This window comes from Palaemon carinicauda, chromosome 42 (assembly GCF_036898095.1).
Source record: "Palaemon carinicauda isolate YSFRI2023 chromosome 42, ASM3689809v2, whole genome shotgun sequence".
Classification (NCBI taxonomy): domain Eukaryota; kingdom Metazoa; phylum Arthropoda; class Malacostraca; order Decapoda; family Palaemonidae; genus Palaemon; species Palaemon carinicauda.
Genome location: NC_090766.1, coordinates 31,060,472 through 31,061,263, shown reverse-complemented (window position 1 = coordinate 31,061,263; position 792 = coordinate 31,060,472). Strand labels below are relative to the sequence as shown.

At 32.3% G+C, this 792-nt stretch overlaps 1 protein-coding gene across 3 annotated transcripts in view; it reads left to right on the top strand.

Moving 5' to 3' along the window:
- Positions 1-357: 357 nt before the first annotated feature.
- LOC137633283 (lactosylceramide 4-alpha-galactosyltransferase-like) overlaps positions 358-792 on the top strand; it is a 50,927-nt gene continuing 50,492 nt past the window's right edge. For 2 of the 3 annotated variants that reach the window (XM_068365496.1, XM_068365494.1), the window contains exon 1: positions 358-486. The gene's annotated coding sequence lies outside the window, so the exon portion shown is untranslated. The remainder of the gene's footprint in view (positions 487-792) is intronic. The other variant, XM_068365495.1, reaches the window with a different exon arrangement.

Sequence of the window (792 nt, the reverse complement as noted above, 5' to 3'; positions counted from 1 at the left end):
AACATTCGAATATAAATACATACACCAACGTTTCTTTAAAATCAATCAATCATTGTTGATGTGAAGCAATAAACAGTAGTTCTAGCAATGCATTGAAATATCCATAATACTTTTCAGAAATGAATGATACTGATTTTACGATATAATGCGAGTAACACAACAAAACATAAAATCAATGAAGAAAATAACGGAAGAAAAACGAGCTCATGATAAAAATCCATTTGGAAAGAAGCGCGTATGTGTTCCCTGAAACTCCAATAAAAGTGAGAGAACTCTTCTGTTTTGCAAGCCATTGAAAAGTATACTCTGCCGTAAACACCTGCAACTCATGAAAACACCTGCTTCAGTTATTTTGCATCGGTTACAACAGTCATAGTTCATCTCGTGTTCTGGTGATCACGAAGTGCACAACTCAGCAGAGCCTGATTCAAAGATTTCGAAACCGGGGTCAGAAGTTTTGTTTCAGTTGCCATCTCGACAACAAAGGTATTTATATTAGATTTTGTTGGTTTGAACTATTCAGCTTTAAACAGGACCTTGAGTGGCTTGGCTGTCTTAGCTGGCTTCCCAGCAGTACATCATTTGTGTCACTGAACTTTTGAAAGTGGAAGTTATTTTACTTTAAAAAACAACACCATCAATATCTATAACTACACACACACACACACACACACACACACACATATATATATATATATATATATATATATATATATATATATATATATATATGTATATATATATGTGTATACACACACGCATATATATATATATATATATATATATATATAT